Genomic DNA, 15,890 nt, shown 5'->3' on the forward strand with positions numbered 1-15,890 from the left:
CCCCCAGAGCCTGAGGCTCTCCATGGAGCACGGATGATATAGCTGAAACCAGATCTTTTCCAAACTCCTCCAGGAGTTCATAGACAAAAGTTACTTTCCTTTCTAGAAGCCAAAGGGCTTTGCGTGCTGGGAAACCCCCTCTGCTGCGGTACAGACTTGTCAGATGTGTTTACTTTTGCATCTCCTAGTTTTGCAAAGAGTGTTTTGTGTCTCTAGCGCTGGATGTTGTGAAACCCTTTTCCACACGGTAGCACGGCTATGCCCCTGCCTCTGCGGGGGGACAGGCAGGAGCCACTGCAGCGCACAGACCTTGCGCTGGGGCTCTGGTCTGTAAAACTCAGACCTTGTCTCTGCTTTTGGCACAGAGTTAGAGGGATCAAGGGGTGACGTTCAAGAGGGGATGCGGTGTTTGGAGGTGCTCAGCTCCTGCGGTGATGTGCAAGAGCTGGTTTCATTCATGCAACGGGCATGGAAAGTCTCGCTGCTCAGAAGATGAGCTCTTTCAGGCTGCCTGCTCCTGCTTTACCTCCCCCGTGCTCTGGGCAAAAGCCTGCCTTTGGCAATCTTGAGATGTGCTGCAGCTGCTAGCCGAGGTGGGATCACGGGCCACCCCGCTCACTGGGTCCACAGCCTACATTTAGGGCTGTCTCTGATGCAAAGGGCTGTTCCTTCTGCTTCTTTTCTTTCCATCACATTTGGGAGGCTTATCCTGTCCCTTATCAACAGCCGTGTTGTTGGAGGGGACAAGTGCAGAGCTTCCGCAAGCAGCTCCAGCTCTGCTGCTCTTTCCTGTCCCTTAGTTCCCCTTGCAACACGTTTGCTGCGAAGTAAGTATCTCCTGCCGCTGTGTCCTCACTCCGGTGGGTTTGCGTCGCTTGTGATCACAGGCTCCAAACTTCCCCCATTACGGTTGCTTTTTTAACAGTGGCTTTTTATTGGCGAGTAGATTCGTGGAGCCTTTCTACTTCCTTCATCTGTAAATTGTCCTCCACATAACGAAGAAACTGTTCTGACTATGTTTTGATCTGTTTGTCGCCCAACAGATGTCTGGGTGGTTAAAGTGCCCCCTGAGTACAAGTATCCTGTGTTTTCGAGCTCTTTGATAGTTGGTTCAGGAATCTTTTTGTTCTTTCTTTCTCTCCTCGAGTCCTGGGGGTCTGTAGCAGATGCCTGCCGCAGTGTCTCCTTTGTTTTCTGCTCCTGATATCTGTGCCCACAGTGTTATTCCTCTACCCTCTCCCTTATCAAATTAGATTATCTCCTTCTTGTAAGTACTTTGGACACATGTGGCCATGCAAAGGCACGATAAGCATATTGGATCGTGCTGTTAGGTGCCTGCCGTTCACATCTGTGGTTCTCCACTGCACCTTTCCAGGACCTTAGGACCGAGTTGGCACGTTATCTGCCATAAATAATGGTACCAGCAAAAGCAAGGCCAGCTAGCTCTCTTCCCCACTTGCAGCCAAGTCCCAATGCCCCTTTCAGGCACTTGCCACATCACCCTGTGTGGGAACCCCCGGCCCGTTTTGTCCCGGTGCTCTGCACCATGTCACTATGACCCGCGTGTCATCACTTTTCTTCCCCACTGATCTGTGTCTCCAGCATCTCCCCTTGCGTCCTGAACTTGGCTGGTGGCACTTAAGCTTCTTCTCAGTGTTACAAGCTGCTCCTTGCCCGTTCCTTGGCTCCCTGCCTTTCCACTGGCTTTCCTGGTTTCCACGTTTGATCCAGAAAAACCTCTTTGTTATTCTGTCCTTCCTCCCCGTCACAAACCTGTGTTTCTGTTCCATCTTTCATGAAAAGGTCTAAGACTGAAGGTGAAATGTGATAACAGCCTTCAAAAATATGTCAGTGACTGCTGCAAACAGGATAGGAATAAAAGATTCTCCGTGTCCTATGGTGGGTAGGACAAGAAATTATGGGCTTAAACTGTAGCATAAAGGAGATTTAGGTTTGATGTTCAGATATCCTGGGGGTGAAGCACTGGAAGAGGCTGCCGGGGAGTCGCTGGAGGGGCAGGTCAGACAAGCAGCTGTTAGGAGAGGCTGAAGGGGAGTCGAGGGGATAGCGGGGTGATCCAGATCATTTTTCACCCCCTCCAGCCCTCTTACCTCCCCTTCCATATGCTGGAAGCCTCCAGCTAGGCAAGGGGCTTTTTGTGGCTTGCTCAGCCAGGCTCGTGCCTTTCTCTCTGCTTGCTTTTTGACTCTGTTGCAGCAGTTCTGGCAAATGCAATAGCAGTGAGCCTGGAAATAGCCACGGCAAGCCTCTCCTCCCAAAACCTTTCCTTTGTGCTTGGTGGCTCTTTTCAAACCTTGTACGCTGGTGGAGGTAATGGCAGCTGCAATCAGAGCACCAGGACATGCAATAGTGACCGAAAGAAACGCTTGGCTGCACCCAGAAGGGTCAAGACCGAGTCTGGGGGCAGCCTCGGAGGTGCTGCTCAAGGCCCTCGATGGGAAGCCGCTGCCAGCTTTGCAGAGGGCTGTGTCGTGCACGTGTCAGTGCGTAGCTGGAGGTGCAAAGGTGAGGACGGCTCCTGGAAGCGTTATCCCAGCCGGTGGCACGGGGCTCCCAGTCGGCTCGGCTCTTCGGCTGGCCGTGTGAGTGCAGGAGTGTGGGCAGGAGCTGTATCACTGCCTGCATGTGTGTGCCTGCCCTCGGCGTGGGCACCACAACACCCGGGAAGCCAGGGATACGGGGGAGCTGGGGAGTGGGGCTCCTTGCAGAGCTCCCCGTCCCCACCTCCTCAGAAGGACGCTGCAGGGCATCAGCCAGGCCACTGCTGTCTTTGCCAAAACAAAAATCTGGGGGCCTGGAAGTCACAGAGGGCTCCATCCAAAACCAGTGTACAGCACAAGAGCAGCCGCGTTGTTTCTGACACTGCTAGCCGGGAGGTTGCCGAGTCCCCTGGGCACCTTCAGCCGCCTGCTCCCGACACCCACCTCTCCTGACCCTTCCCCATCTGGCACCGCTGTGGTCGTGTCGGGGTCCGGTTGCATCTGCGCTGTGTCCCTGCTTCCCTCCCCAAACCTCCCTGCCTCCTCTCCCCGGGGCGCTGCGGGGGGTCCTGGGTCCTGGTCAGCCGTGACCCCCTTCACCCACCCCGCAGCACCGTCCCCTTCACAGCTCCCTACCAGGAGAGGCGGGCAGGGAGAAACAGGAGGATGAATAATTTATAATGATGCAAAATAGGGTTTTAAAACTCTCCCCGTATAAATATTTATTTTTGACTCGTTAGCACCGCAGCTGCCTCTGCCCCCCCCCAACCCTTCCCCTTCTCCTTTCCAAAGCCCCCCAGCCTTGTGGCTATCACGGCTGGTTCTCCCGGTTCTCCTTTGCTCCGTCCATCTGTCCGTCTCTCCCGCGCTCGCTTTTCACATGATCCCAGCCCCGGTGCCAAATGCTTCCCAGGGAAGAGAAAAAAAAACAAACCTCTTTTCTTGCGCACACACACACAAAAAACAACAACGGGAGGGGGGGGGAGATAGAGAAGCACACACAGGCACACGCACAAAACCCTTTGAAGCCTGTGCAGGGTAAGGGTTGTTTCTGTGGTAACGGCGCGGGGATTGGCGGCAGTCGGCGAGGGCCTCCATCCCGCGGCAGTGCCGAGTGATTAATGAGCCGTTGCTGGGCTGTACGGGAGCGCTCAGGCCGGGCTGCGCACCGCCGGGCTGCTCTGACGCCACTGGACCTCGGACGCCTCTTCATCCTCCTCCGCTCGCCCCGGGCACGCTCGCTCTGGCGGCACCCCACACCTCCTCGGCACACGCGGGCTCTCGCAGGACGTTGGCCCTTCGAGGGATGGGGCAGCCAGGCTTGAGACATCCCTCTGTCCCCTGCCCCAGTGGTGCCAAAGCATCCCCGGGGCTGTGGCCTTCATCCCGCCGCCCGGCCTTGCTCCTCTGCGCCAAGGTCGGTCCCAGGGGGGGTGCGGCATCTCCTCCGGTGCAGGGACGGGCCAGAGCCATGGGGGGACGTGGTGGCATGAGTGGGGGGATGAGGCAGTCCCATCTGGCGGGCGCAGATGAGCCCACGGCATTTTGGGGACCATCACTCACAGCCTCGCCTCAACGCCTGCCCTTGGCCTCATTGCTGCCTGCAGCTGCCTGTCTCCCTCCCACCCCCACGGCTTCCCAAGGCTGTAGGGTAGCTCGTGGCTGAGCAGAGACAAGGGCTGTGCTGTCCCCATCCCATGGCCAGCCTTGTTTAGTGCCACCACCCGTTGATCCAGGTGTCACCGAGGTGCTTGTACCATCTCTCAGCGAGAGCTGCAGCTCCCAGGGAACCTTACACCACAGTGCGCTTTGAAACTCACCTTGTTTTGCTTTCTATTTTGAAAAAGCAAAGGAGAAACAGGCATCATTCACATCTCTTGGGCGAACAATAATAATGAGTGAGTTTCAAATCTCTTTCCCCCAAAATAGCCAAACCAGAACACGCACAGCCTTCCCGAGCCGCTGCCTGAAACAGATGTGCTGCCAGTGAGGCAGCTATTTATAATGTGCAGTGTTCCCTTTTCAGCCGCAGCGACTCCAGCCCTCGGCTCTCGCGCTCGGCAGCTCCTTTTGAAGCCTGTAGCTCTAATCCAGGGACTGTTCCTGGTGCTGCTAAAAATCTCCTCGTAAACCCACCAGGATGCCAGCGAGCTGAAGCCCTGCCTGCTTTCTGCCTTCAAAGGGGGTTTATCATCCCCAGAGGCTGCCGGGATGGGACTGTCCCATCCCTCGATCTTCCAACCGGGATGGGACAGCAATGGGATCTTGTTGGGTGATGTGTCCCTGACGTCCCCGCGGCTGCAGGCTCTGCAGAGCACTGACCCCACTCTGCCGCAGGGCTGGGGGCTCAAAGCCTTTCCCAACCCCTAATTTGAGAGGTTTTGTCGTACAGAGGACAAGCGGGGTCAGGACACTGTTGCTGCGGGGGGGAAAGGCTGATGTGGGTTTGAGCCCGGTGGGTTTGATCTGGTCCTCACCAAAGGAGAGGCATGGCACGATGGCCTGGGGAGATGCGGACAGTGTGGGATAAGGAGGAAAACTGGGGATCCAATTAAAAGGAGATTCAAGGGGGTTTGCCAGCACTGGCGTCCACACTTAGGGTGGGTGTTTGCTAGCCTGGGGGACCTGCAGCAGCCCTGGAGCTGTGGCATGGCTGCGGAATGGGCACCTTGGCTTAGCCGCACCCCCAGGGACCACGGGGGGCTCGCGGGACCCCGTCCCAGGAGGGGCTGCAGCTCGCAGGTGCCGGAGCACCCGGGGCCAAGTGCCCTCGACACTCCTTCGGCCCCTCGCACACCGATGAATAAGTGTGCTGGTATGTCAGGGCGGGGAGCGGGCGGTTAGGCAACGTGGCGTGCATGTGGAAGCTGTTTATTGCCAGGGCTGTTGCAGGCCCCGCTCTGCCTCCCGCAGCGCTGCGGCTGCCCCAGCCAGCCGGGCCGGTGCAGCTGCTCTGCGTGGGGCCGGGCGGGGGATCGGGGCCCCAGCCCAGCGGGGGCAAAGCAATTACTGGGAGACGGGGCTGGTCGGGCTGAGGATTTTGCTTCTAACACATCCCCTGTTTTCTGTTTGCATTTCTCCCGAGCAGTGTGTTTGGAGGTGTGGAGATCGCTCGATCCGAATTTGGGGACGGCTCGATCCCTGCTCTCCCTTCCCGGGTGGCCCAGAGCATCGTCCCCAGCCTGGCATGGGACGGTCGGCCGGGCAGCTGGGAGTGCGGTGATCTGAAAGGAGCTCCCTGCCCTTTGGAAAGGGAGATCCTGAAAAACACCCTACAGAGTGACCTAAAATGGGCTGCTCTGGCTTTGTTCACTCGCTGTTTTGCAGGTGCCAGGGGAAGGGGTTGTGCATCAGTGGGCAGAGACCACCCCCGACCCCCAAATACCCTTTAACCTCCAAATCCCATCTTGAGGGAGAGTATTAGCTTGTCCTCCTGACTGACGAGCTCACACCCAGGTCAGCCTCGAGGAGAAGAGGGTGGTGATTTTAAAATGGCCCAATGAGCTGTCTCTAACCCAGGGTGGGATTTTGGGAAGGAGCTGAGGATGGGCTGCCTTGGCAGGGCTCTGTCACCTCAGCTCTGGCAGTGCGATGGGTCGGCTCAGCCCGGCAGGGACACGGAGACAGGTTCCCATGAGGACTGCATGCCTGGCCGAGACCGGAGCCTTCCCGGTTTCCAGTGGTAACAGACAAACCTTTGCTCCTGGAAGAGGTACTGTAACGCAGCCCATGGCAGTGAAGCCTCTTAAAAGCCGGTCTCATTGCAGTTGTGTTAATTATTAATAGGATGTGGGGAAGAAAACACTGGAAAACAACTGTTTGAGGCAAGCTGCCACTTCATCTGTGTCCAGCAGCGTGGGCCTGGCTTTCCCCTGGCCCAAGGGGAGATTCATGGGTGTCTTTCCCAGTGGCTGGTGTCAGCGACTATGAATGGAGGGGCTCGACTGTCTCTCTGAAAACCACAGCAGTCCGAAACCGAGGAGCTAAATAAGTTGCTCAGGTCTTAGCTTGGTCTTTAGCAAAGATTTCCACCGCCCCGAAGGGATGAAGTCCCTTTTGGCAGCGTCTCTGCCCAGCAGGACTGGCAAGATGCTGGAATCCCAGGGTCTGCCGGCACGGAGGCACTGGGGATCCCTGTCCCAGCCTGGGGCACCCTGCAGAGCTGCATGGGCAGGATGGGACCCCAAGACGGTGCTTGGACTGCACCCACGTAGCGAGTCAGAGCTGGGGGATCTCAGCAGGGCAATTTTCATGAAAAACAAGGTCATGGGGAATTTCCACCCAAAAGCTTTGTGGACCTTGAGGGTTTCTTCTCCCACATCTGACCGTGGGTACCAGCGATGTGTCCGTGTGGGGAACTGGGAGGTGTTTCCATGGAAACCAGCAGTGTCGCTGCGGGGGGGACCGACCCCATGGCACAGGTTTGGGGCCTTCATCAGTGCTGCAGAAGCAGTGCTCGGCGTGGGGAGGCACCAGCCCAATGGGGGCTCTCGGAGCAGCGGTGCCCTGGCTCCACGGCACGCAGCCGGGAGAAGCCTTGCTCTGCCCTCGGTCCTCCATGTGGGGAGGAGATCCCAAACCTCGGGGGCAGCCGCCCACCACCCCCTCCAGGAGCCCCTGCCTCCCCTGGTGTGCTCCTCTCTCCCCTCTCCCCTCTCCCTTCTCCTCCTTTTCATTCCCCGTTCCCTTTCTCTCCCTTTCTTCCCCTTGCTCCACCGCCAGCCCACCCGCCTTCCCACCACCCCCTCCAGGAGCCCCTGCCTCCCCTGGTGTGCTCCTCTCTCCCCTCTCCCCTCTCCCTTCTCCTCCTTTTCATTCCCCGTTCCCTTTCTCTCCCTTTCTTCCCCTTGCTCCACCCCCCTCCAGACTCCTCTGTGGGGCATTGATTTTTCCATCCGTCAGCGAAACGCTTGAGGAAAATGAAAGAGCATCTTCGTGATCGATCAGGAGAACTCTTCAGCCTGGGGTCAGGAAGGGTTTGAATCAGCTGCTCCCCTGGCATATAATTACCCCCTTTCTCCCAAGCCGGGGCTTTTCACATGCCTGTGAGAGCAGCCGTCCCACTGCGGGGCTGGGGCATCGCTTGGGAGGACACCTCCGTGCGGTGCATCGATGCTGGGAGAAACTGCCCGTGGATATGTTGGGTTTCGCTATTGCCAGAGCTCAGCTTTGGGCTGGGGTCTGTGTGCTTGCGCTCACTTTGTGCTGAGTGGCGTGTGCCGAGTAGGTGCGAACGTGCGTGCGCTTCTCCCTCGCTGGCATCGATCGCTCTGCGTGTAGCTAATTCTGTGTGGTGCTTGGCGAGGGCGGGGAGCTTTAAGGTTGCAAGTTTAAAGAAGCTGAAAGAAAACTAAATCCGATAGGAATTGGGTGCCCAACTCCCTTCTCTCCTTCGAACATCTCATTTGCGGGGAGCATCGTCTGGGGCGTGCTGCACATACAGACCACATTGGTAGCAGCCTGGAGATGCCTGTGGAAATGCCAGAGTTTGCCATCTGGTACCATGCTGGCCCCTGAGGTCCCACCGCTCGCTGCCCTCCCCCAGAGAGTTGGCAGATAGCTGAGGGAGCTTCTCATTCCACCGTGGGGTAGCTGCATGCAAATGTTGACTTCTTCATGGCAACCGGTGTGAGTCATGCTGGGAGCTGGAGGGGGATGTTGGCGCCTGTAGCTCTCGCTCTGCTTGTGGACTGTTGCCTGGATCCGATGGGTTGCTTGCACGGAGGTGTAAGCACAGTCCTCCCTGCAGCTCTTGCTGGAGCTCCGTCTCTACTTGGTGGGACGTGCTCGCCGCTTTGCATGCACGAGGTTTCCAGTGCTCACGTGTGCGGTGGTAGGGTTCAGCGGTCGAAATGTGTTGTGTGTGTGAGCTGCTGCGTTGGCTCTTGTGACACAGCGGGCAAAATTTATCATTTGGACTTGTCTGAAGGAAAGAGCCCCTGAGCTCGCTTCCCTACCAGCACGGGGGGACGCCAGCCCCAGAGCCAACACCAGGCATCCCAGCACATCACGGAGCTGATATGTTCGGTGTCGCCCATCTCCACTGACCCTTTGGCTCCCCACTCCCAAATTTCCCTTATTTCCCATAGATATTGGTCAACCTGTTTCCTGAGCTAGATGCAGGGGTTTCAGACCTGGGGGTTAACACATGGCTGGTTGGAGCTTGTTGGACCGTGTGGAGGTCCCAGAGCTGGGCACAGCAGCTTCCCGTGGTGGGTTGTGCATCTCAGCTAACACCTCTCCGTTGGGCAGATGCAGTGTGAAAGCATCCCCTTGAGAGCGATAAGGAACAGTAAGAGAGTGAGGGGTAAATGCAAGCCAACGCTCCGCTCCCTCATCCCTCCTGGCTTCTGGCCCTGGAGAGCCTGGCTGTGGGTTGTACCTTCACCCAACCGCCTCCACCAGCATTTGCAGCCCTTCACCCCATGGTCTGCAGAAGACCTGGTGGCTGGTTGTTGCCCCATGTTGTGCCATTGTTATGTGGGACCTCACAGCCATTCGATTCCCCTTGTGTTTCCATGCTGGCCTGGGAATGAGTACACATGGAAAGAGATGAGGACAAAAAAGCAGTGGCAGGGTGAGAAACCAGAGCAATGTGTTCCTGCTCCCACCACAGCCAGTTCAGACCAGCCAGACCAGAGCGCTGCGGGAGGAGGACAATGAAAAGGCTCTGGCTTTTTCCCTCCAAACCAGCAGGCAAAAGTTTGCTCCGGCACGGATGCGTTGCAGATGTGCTGATAGCAGCTAGCTGAGTGCTGACGCTGCTGTGGAGGAGCTGGCTGTGGAGCTGTAGGTAAGGCTGAACTGAGTTTATCTGCTCCACAGATAATGTCTTCTGCTGAAAGCAGCTGAAACAGCTGCATCCTGGGTTCGCTGGAAAGTTTATCTTACAACATGTAATGAGAGCTTGCCCCGTGTCCCTGGTAAAGCCTTGACATAAAGCCCCATCTGGGCAGGGTCTTTCCCCTGGTGGGATTTGGCATGTCTGACAGTCGGGGGAACTCTGCTTAACCTGTGAGTGTTGCAGCCCAATATAACTGTGGATCTAACCCAGTTTCCTTGAATCTGTGTCGTTCCGTTGATAGCAAGGGAGAGAGGCTGATTTATGCAAGTGGGTAATCTGGGATCTTCCCGCTATTCCTTGCAAACAGAGTGCTTTGGTGAGCTGTCACCAGGTAATGTCACTGCTGGGTTCAGTGCAGGTAATGGGGACAGGGAGGACTCCTGGTATCTCTCCATTGCTCTGCCACCTTCTTGCTGACCACCCTTGGTCATGTCCCTTGGTCTTCCTGCTGCCTCCTCACTCACAGGTCTGTAAAATGAAGATAAAATATTATCTGACTTGCTGGGGAGCTTGCAGCCCAATTAAGAAGTGCACGCTAATTAAAGCGAGCTCCTCTGTTCCTGTTGATATCCCATACCCATCAGTGGGGCACTGGAAAGCTCTGGGACACCGGAGTGTGAGGTTGCGACAGAGACAAAACAACATGCTCAGATTGCTGAACAGAAAGTGGATCCATGTGTTAATCTGGGAAAATGAGTGTGAAAATAACTGCAAATCCTTCATGACTTTGTTGTAATTTCTCCCAGATAGGATGCAGGCAGGAAAAATGCCTGCTCCATGCTCCAGCCTCCTTGGCTCCCGGGTCGTTACTGAGCTAAACTTGAGGCTGATGCAAGAGGAAACCCTGTCCCGTTGCTGGGCTTCACACGTGGCTGCTGGAAATTTGGGGGGAAAGGGTTAATGACTGCATTGCGGGGGAGCATCTGGGGTCCCAATGGCTCGAGGGTCAGTCAGGTCGGCTCCCTGGTGAGTCTTGGCCGGTTCCCGGCTGGCTCAGCCTGGCTGCCGGAGGAGCCGGGAGGATGTCCTGGCGGGTATGGTTGAGCAGCGCCTCCGACAGCAGCACGCTCCCATCGAGTGGGTGACTGCGGGGTGCAGAAAGCCGGGCCCCTCCCAGCTGCCCAGCTGCCTTTCTGCTAATGCTCATCTAATTAAATGTCAGCCTGGAGTGGCTGAAAGCAGGGCAGCAGGAGAGCTGAGGTTTTCATCCAGTAGGTTCCTGTCTCCAGCTCCGGAACCAGAAGAAAAACCCTTTTCGTATCATCAGATGAATACGCAGGTGGTGTTCCCCCTCCCTTCCCCTTTGCCTTCCCCAGTTCTCCTTTCCCCTCCTGGGCCAGGGATGCTTTTCAAAGCCAGAGCAGGGCTGGGATCTCTACCTGGTGGATTTTGCACCTCATCCCCCATCCCGGCTGCTGTGCGTGCCACACACGTGTTGGACGGCTGAGAGGTGCCAGGAACAGCGATCGCTGGGACCATGATCTCAGCAGGTATCTGAGAGAGAAAGTCTTGGCTTCAAACTGAGGCATGGTCCCTCCTTCAGGGAGGGATTTCAATCAGTAATGTCTCTGAAGAGTCATTGTTTCTTTGCTGAGACAATCGGCAAAGCTACAGGACTGTGAACGTGGGTAGGATTTGACCAGCAACTTTTGTACTGCTTGCTTAGGTACAGGCAAGGGTTAACAAGAAGCGACATTTTATTTTGCTGCGCATCTTTGGTTCTCTGGAAGGAGATGCTCTTCCTGGTGCTTCGGCTGTTGTAAATGCATTCTTCTTCCCAAGGTGTCTTCTGAAAATTAGCTCCAGCATGTCGTCAGTGGTGGAGAGATGATTATGGAGAAGCAGCTGTCCGTCCCCTCCTGCCAGCTCCCAGCGAGGCAGCAGGAGGGGTGACGGCTCCTCTGGGTGCTTGCTGCTGGCAGCAGATTTCGTAGTGCCTGATCCAGGCTCTGGTGTAAGTAAGGCAGCTTCAAGCTCCAGCCTTTTACGTCTCATCTTAATGCACTGGGGCAAGAAATGATCATGCAGTGCCCAGCTAGGTGCAATCTCCAACCATGGTGGGTTTTTTTTCACAATAAGAAAGTTGTACAAATCTTCCCCCAACCATCAGCCTGCTCAGGCAGCCTGGAAGGGGTCGGCTTCAGCTCCTGTATTGTTTCTCCCCGTAGGACAGAAATTACTGTCCTATTTCTTCATGCAAAAATGAGAGATTGGAAACAGGCTGAAGGGGAGAGGAGCTGGATGGGTGCCCTAGAGACCTCACCATCTCAGAGGATGGCAGCCTGGTCTTAGGTTACTGTCTCTCTGTCCCTTCCCTGATCCCTCTGTCATTAATATGGAGCTGGGTTTATTGCGTTTATTATCCGTGCTCCTGCACCAGGCTTCAAACACTGCCCAGCAGCGTCTGAGCCCACTGCTGGATCACAAACCATCTCGGGATGCTCCAGCCAAGAGGAAGGTGAGCTCTACACCTGCTAGCAGGGGAGGGCTGTCGCAGCCAGATGCAAGCTCTTCCCCGCTGTTTCCCCCTCTTCTCCTTGCCCTAGCCTCAGGCCAAGCAGGGAAAATCCTTCAGCAGGACCCCAGCTGGGGCCGCTGGCTGCCGGCTTTCCATGGCAACGGTCCATCAGGGGGTCAGAGTCGGCAGTGAAAAATTCTGCCCCCTCCTTCCCTCGCCTGGGCTGCCGGTCGCTATTTTGATTGCATTCCTGGGGAGCTGGGCTGCAGATGTGGTTGCCTTATCTTGGGAAGGTCTGAGTCAGTTTTTCCCTGCGTGACAGAGCAGGCAGCTGAGGGCTCGAGGGAGGAATAAATAGCTCCTGAGGTATGCTGGGGACGTCCGTCCCTGGGGACAAGGTGATGGGCCAGGAGCCTTCCACCACCCACGATGCTGGACTCGTGGTGCCCACGTGGCACAGCACATATGTAGGGGGAGACGAGAGAGACGCCTCCAGTGAGCAACCTTCATACATCCTTGACATCTTGGCCAAGGGAAAAGGGGGTTGGCCCAGGAGCGCCTGTGCTGTGGGCTGGATCCTGCTCCTGGGAAGGCCTGAGGAATACGTCCATGGGGGAGGAAGCACATTCACCCCACCAGTACGTATCCGGGACGTGTGCGCTTGCCACTCCTTGACACACACTGATGTGTCAGTTCAAGAACTGATTCCTTCCAGGTTTACACAGGTGTAACTGAGAGCAGGATCTGGCCCCAAGAACCAGATGCATTTATTCACTGACTGTCCCCCCTGCGCTGCCGTGAGCAGATCTGTGTCCAGGTGCTAGTAGCAGAGCTCAGGGTGCAGCACCCTTGATGGTGCAACTGCCTGGCTCCGGCACAAAGGCTGGAGGTGAGACAGTTGCTCTGGGTCTGCTGGTTGCTTTACTGAAAGGGGAGCTGCTTTCTTCCCTTCCTCACGGAGATGATGTCCTCTGATTGCCTTTCTGCTGAAGAAGCTCACTCCTGGATGCTTCACCATGGAGATGTGATGTCTCCATGCCCAGCAAAGCTGTTGGGGAATGGTGAAGCCCTGGTGACGGGTCCAGGTTTCATGCTGTGAGCTGAGCTCCTTCTGTAAACCAGGACTCAGCCTGCTCAGAGCCGAGGGAAGGTCTTCTGTAAGGTGCTGTTATCAGTCCAAAGCATTAACCCCCCCAGAGGTCGGGCACTGAATAATCATCAGTCCAACTTAAGAAAAAAAAATAACCACATCAAGTGTTAAACACATTGCAAGTTTTCCTTCTGTCGGTGGGATCCTCAGCTCGGGTTTTCCAGCGTTTCCCCAAAGTCTGGCAGCTCAGGGAGCAATTCTGCTTTGTTGTCCTTTTTATTTTGCTTTCTCCAAATGAGAGCGGGGTTTGTCATGCAGACCCCTGGCTCCAGGAGCTGGTGATTAAAGGCTCTCGGGGAAGGGTGGCGGGCAGGGAAGACCCTTTAGTGATGGAGGGTGCAAAAGGCAGGGCCTGGAGGAAGACAGGACACCCGGGGCTGGCTGGTGGTGGTGGTGGCCACCGCATCCTCCGTGCACCCCTGCTGCAGCGGGACCTCGGGCAGCAGCGCCGGGTTCAGCCCGTGCGGGGCCGGCCGGGCACCACGAGATGTCCCAATGCCGTCGGGGCTGGGGTCCGAGCTGGCTTCCAGGCTCTCATCTTGGAGCTGCAGCCGGGAGCCAGGGCTCGGGAGAGGGTTTCTATAGCAACAGCTGCCACTCACTCCCCATCTTGGATGTAAATTAGTTAGGATTTTATTAGTGTGCAGAATTTCAAGAGGCCGGAGCTGGCAAAGAGGCCTGACGAATTCGGGACAGGAGTATGCAAGGGGAGCCTGCCCTGGCTCTGTCAGGCAGTGCTGGTTTAGGAGCATCTTTAGGAGTTTGGACCAAGGCAGGTTTTGGGCTTTTCTGAATTGCCTGAATGCCTGGCTTTTCACCCCAGTGACAGTACGCGCCTCTGAAATGGCTCTGGCTTTTCCACGTCTCAGACAGGAGGCTGGAGATGGGGCACAGAGGCAGAGAGGGCTGCACCGACCCCGGGAGAAGCGGATGGGGTGGGCTGACTTGCCCCAGAGCCTGGGAAAGCGAGTGCCGTGGGATGACTGCCCTGTGCTGGTTGGTGGATATGACCCTGATGGAGACAACACTGAGAGGCGTGAAAGCCCAAAGCCCCTCTCTTTCTCGGAAACCCCGTTGGGAAGACCAACAAGGACACATTGATGGTGATGAGTCTGATAATATTTATTAGAAACTCATCTAGCTGCACTTTACATTTGCTAGAGCAGCACTTTGTGGCTGCAGGCAGCTGGACCAACACATAAGATGCTCCCTGTCTCACAGATCTTGCAATCCAAATTGAAGCATCAGGTGAGGAAGGAGTACAGCCTCACGGGGTCCAACACGGGGCCACCTGGGGCATCAGCCTGCCAGAACTGGAGAGCTACTTTCAGGCCCTGGGCTGGGCAGCTCTGAGTCTCCAGGTGGGAGTTTCCATACCCCTTTACCTCCCTTTTGCAAAGTAGTTCCTCAAGAGTGCTAACGGTGTGAGACCATCCTGAGTGACCACAGCTGGTGCAGCACTGCCTCTAGAGGGTTTTCAATTAAAAGCTTGATGATGAAGCTATATGGTGGTTCAGCAGAAGTGTTGGTGGCTACCAGTGATCTTCTGAGCTAAAGAGGTGAGGAACTGGGGCTTTTTGAGAGCCATGGGTAGGACTGCAGCAGGGGTTCTTGCTTGGTCAAGGGGTCTGTTGGGTGTCTGATCTCCCTGGGCCATGGGGCTCCTTGTTAGTGGGATCGTGTCTGGTTGTTAGATGGGATCAGCTCCTGCTTAGACTTCTCCATGGATATCCAGATTTTTTGCTGGAGCTGACTCTGGAAAAGTGGTCCCAGTTGTGAGTGCTGCTCTGCTGGGAACTATCCTCTTTGTATGCTCGGATGTAAGCAAATAAGGAGAGTGAGTGTAATGCCAGTTGCTGCCCCCAGATCAAAAGTCTGGTGTAAAATTTGTGTGAAAAATCTTGATTTCTATGTGCTTTCCTGTTTCTGTGTGGCTAGGAACCATAGTTTCAGAACTCATATTTTCAACTCTGCCTCTAACCATGAGGGCTGTGAATTTTCCTTTTTAATGAAAGAAGAGGTTTGTTTTTTTCCTGTGGTTCCCCCCCCCCCCCCCCCCATCACATCTTCTAAAAAAAATCCGTTTCGTCCCCCCCCCCCCCTTCTATAACTTCATGGCTCTGGGATCAGGGGCTTTGTGGAAGTCAAAAGGTTTTGCAACACCTTGTGATGGTGCCGTGATATTTGCCAGCACGGGGTTATAGTTGGATGGTGATGTGTAAGGTTTCTATAGCTAGTGTAGATACAATATGGATGTGCTTGTGCGCAGCAAAAGTGAGGGCTGGAAGAGCCCTTGAAATACTAGAAGTGTGGGGCTGGGCTGACTGGTTGGCAAGTGCCTACTTGATTTGGAAGGGGGGCGGGGGAAGCCAGAGTTTTGATGTTTTGGGAGTTTGTCATGTTGCAAAACAAATCACAGAGGAGTGACTGATGCTCAGCTTGGATGGGTTGTGCTGGGATCAGAAAGGGAGTTTTCCTGCCCTGTCCTGTGCGAGTGAGGCTGGCTGCAGATAGACCCAGCCGCAGTCGGTGCCTGGGGGGACACTCTTGGCCTAAGCCATGAGTACTGATGTTGTAATTACTACAAAAAACCTGCTCTTCTCTTCCTGCATGGTGTTCATCCTCTAAGCTTAGGTAGCACTTTTTTTGTTGATTTGCCCCCTCCCTACCCCTTTCAATTCCTCAACACACTGTGGAAACATCAATTAATTAATTAATCTAAGTAATAGTTATTATTCAGGAACTGATCTGCTATCGTGGCTTGCGCTGGTGTGGTGAAAATAACCAGTTCAGGTGCCGAGAAATTCGGGCAGTTGGTTGAGCTGGGGCTGTGTTGTTCGTTCCCCGGCCGTGTGCCTCAGCGTAGGACGTTGTCGATGCTGTTAGGTTTAGCGAGACTCTCCGCCCTGCCCAAAGGCTGTGTTGGCACAACCGCTG

Source organism: Aptenodytes forsteri, unplaced genomic scaffold, assembly GCF_000699145.1.
Source record: "Aptenodytes forsteri isolate BGI_AS27 unplaced genomic scaffold, ASM69914v1 Scaffold136, whole genome shotgun sequence".
Taxonomy (NCBI): Eukaryota; Metazoa; Chordata; class Aves; order Sphenisciformes; family Spheniscidae; genus Aptenodytes; species Aptenodytes forsteri.